Raw genomic sequence first — 3549 nt, 5'->3', positions numbered from 1 at the left:
GGGTTTCTCTGTGTAGCCCTGGCTGTCCTGGAACTCACTTTGTAGACCAGGCTGGCCTCGAACTCAGAAATCCGCCTGCCTCTGCCTCCCAATTGCTGGGATCAAAGGCGTGCGCCACCACGCCCGGTTCGTCATTTCTTTACCAGTGCTTGATTGATAACTTACCTAAACTCCATTGATTAATAATAAAACGCTGAACTTTTGAAGTCAATACTATTGTGACATAGAGAGGGAAAGAAATCTGAAATATTTTTCATTTTTCATATATCTTCAATCCCTTTCTTAGACCCTCACAGTGTCAGCTTTCATATCCTCAGACCTAAGAATGAAAACTTACATTTGATATAGTAAATTACTTTCTTAGACCCTCATGCCTTACATAAACTTTAGCCCTTTCCTTTTCCACTTAATCATGCATCATGAGACACAAATTGGTTGATTACAGAGAATAGTCATGCAAAGCTGGTTTCTTTAAATAAAGGAATAGTTAAAAAGCTACATTGAAGCCGGGCGGTGGTGGCGCACGCCTTTGATCCCAGCAATTGGGAGGCAGAGGTAGGTGGCTTTCTGAGTTTGAGGCCAGCCTGGTCTACAAACTGAGTTCCAGGACAGCCAGGGCTACACAGAGAAACCCTGTCTTGAAAAACAAAAACAAAAACAAAACAACAACAACAACAACAAAAGCTACATTGAAACCTGTCTTATGAGTTTCTCTCTTAGTGTGAAACCTGTCAGCAGGTAAACTGTGTGTCCATGTCTGCCTTTGTCAGCAGGAGACCCAGTGGCTCTAGGGAGCCGAGGGCCTGACTTCTCATATGAAGTTAACTGTCCTGGCAGCAGCAGTCTTGGGGAGAAGTTGGGTACTTGCAGCGGCCAAACTGACACTACAGTTAGCTGTCAAGCTCCTCAGAGATCTGAGAAGGATAATAGAGCAGGAAGTATAATCCAAATGGCCTCTGTATCAATTAAAGTGACAGAAACCTACTGCCACCTGGACAGTTACCAGAGGCTCCCATGGTTTTGATGGCTCCTTGGGGAACAAAGGTCATAGGTCTTCAGCTATCACCCAGGACAGCATTACATTTTCAGCTGCTAACCTGGGCAGCAGCATTAGCCTTTGGCTGCCAGACCCAGAAGGTCTGAGATTTTCCTGTGTGAAGGAACTTGTGGAAATTGACCTTCCTAATGAAGTAGAGTAGGTCAATCAACCAATAGTGTCCACAGTTCCGGCAAGGCCCGGAGGTGGCAGAGGCGTGGGGCAGTTCTTTGCCCAGTGGTTATCATTACCACAACGCAGCGGGGAGTCATCTGTGCCCATCATCTTGTCTGGAGATCTCAGGGTGGTGGTAGGATCTAGCATTTCTGTCTATCGTGAGAAACTTTTTCACTAAACACCTTAAATGCTATGTTCATCAGACCTCTGAAGAGTTTAAGGACCGTCCGTCTATTAAATATACTTGACTTTAAACCAACTTTGACTTTACTTGCTTTAGGCTTAACCTTAAAAACATATACAGAAGACTGAATAAAGCTTGTCCCTGTAATGAATCACTGTGGGACAGAAGGGCCACCAGAGAAGTACTAGTAAGGGAGCAGCAAAGTTCAGAACCCGGAACTCTTAAGTGACAAAGGCCAGATTCCTGTCCTGGAGCTCATGACCATGACACCCCACTAAGAGGATCATGACAACTGGTCAGGTAGCATAGAAACCCAGAGTTCTCCATGCTAATGAGGTGTCTAGGCCCCAAGGGTTTAGCCAATAAGCTTTCCTTCCCACGCATCCTCCTCTATCCCTCCCAACCCCCACAAAAGGTATCTAATCTCTGGTTCACCTGGGTAAGTCATATGCATTCTTTTCTGCCATGAATAAACAGTTTGGACAAGCAAGGACTGTCTCTTTCATCAAGGACTGCTATTGGAGGAAAGCTTCATCATACAGAGCTGCACCTAAGTCTCCCGAAAAAGGCCTCTCCACACTCCTAGCACTCACCCTGAGCTAAGTCAGGTTCCCTGCCCTGGGCTCATCACAGGCTTGAGGGCCCCCATTCTCAACTCTTTGAGGTTCCCAGAGGTGTCTGGGTGCCCAGGAGTTTGAGAATGGCAGCCTCCGTCCCAGCCAGTGTAGTTTCTCACCTGGGGCCCCTATCTTGGGCTACGTTATTTCTCCATCGAGCAGTGTGGTGGCAACCTTCGAGCCCAGCACCCCAATGGGGAGAAAGGCATGTAGCCTAACACCTCTGTGTTTCATCTCCCCTAGGGGCATTCCTACACCCCAGGAGTGAGGCAGAACCACAGAACCACAAATTACATTTGTATTTAGCATGACTAGGAACATAGTTCTGAACCCATTAAAGAATTCGATCATTTATCATATATATGTGACAATTAACTTGCACGTCTTAATTATATTTAAGAGTTTATAACAAGTTAGGAGCTTCAATAAGACTGGGATTTCACAGTTTTATCCCTGTTAAGTTTGGACCTTAAAGATTTGGATTGAAGATTTAATTGAAGACTCTTAAGCCATGAATGCAGCCCACAGGGAGACTGAGAACTTTACAAGACCATAAATGTAGCCCACAGAGGGTCTGGGAACCTGACTTTCTTGATCCTTTTACAGTGCACAATTATAGAACATCACAGTCTCTTGTAAGACTGTTTATCCAAATAGCTAAAGCTTAGTAAAATTAGCAAAGACCAAGAGGCTAGATGTATATCTTCAAGTCAGTTTCTGTTAACCTGAGTAGACCTTTATAGCCCTAGGAATTTATCATCATATGAAAATCTATTCTAATCCAAAGTGTCTTGGAGACCTGCTGCTGCCTTCTCCGTCTATAAAGAAGACACAGTGATGAGCAGAGGGCTCAGTCCGCAGAGAAATTCTGTTAGTGCTATTTCAGCTACTTTACAGCCCCTGGTCTTCTTAACTAAGACAGTGGTGACATTACATATCTTTCACCTTAGTAACTCTTTTTTACCTTACCCTCTTTTACCTTAGTTAACTATGGCTGCCAGCCACATAGTTGCTATTTAACATCATTTATTTTCCTAAACAAGAGTTGAATCACATATAACACACTGTAGCAAATTGAGATTACCTATGTGTGGTGGTTTGAATATACTTGGCTCATGGGAGGTGGCACTATTAGAAGGTGTGGGCGTTGTTAGAGGAGGTGTGTCACTGTGGGGGTAGGTTTTGGGGTTTTCTCCACCCAACTCCACCCAGTGTGGAAGAGAACCTTCTCATTGCTGCCTGTAATACAGTCTCTGTCTGGCTCCCTTTGGATCAAGATGTAGAACTCTCAGCTTCTTCTCTAGCACCATGTCTGCCTGCATGCTGTCATGCTTGCTGCTGTAATGATAATGGACTTCTGAAACTGTAAGGCAGTCCCAAGTAAATATTTTCCTTTAAGAGTTGCCTTGGTCATGGTGTCTCTTCAATAAAACCCAAACTAGTACACTATTGTACTGGCTATTTTTGTGTCAACTTGACACAGCTGGAGTTATCACAGAGAAAGGAGCTTCAGTTGAGGAAATGCCTCCATGAGA

The sequence above is a fragment of the Mus caroli genome, chromosome 16 (genome assembly GCF_900094665.2).
Source record: "Mus caroli chromosome 16, CAROLI_EIJ_v1.1, whole genome shotgun sequence".
Taxonomy (NCBI): Eukaryota; Metazoa; Chordata; class Mammalia; order Rodentia; family Muridae; genus Mus; species Mus caroli.
The sequence above is the reverse complement of the archived record's forward strand: the minus strand, read 5'-3'. Positions refer to the sequence as shown.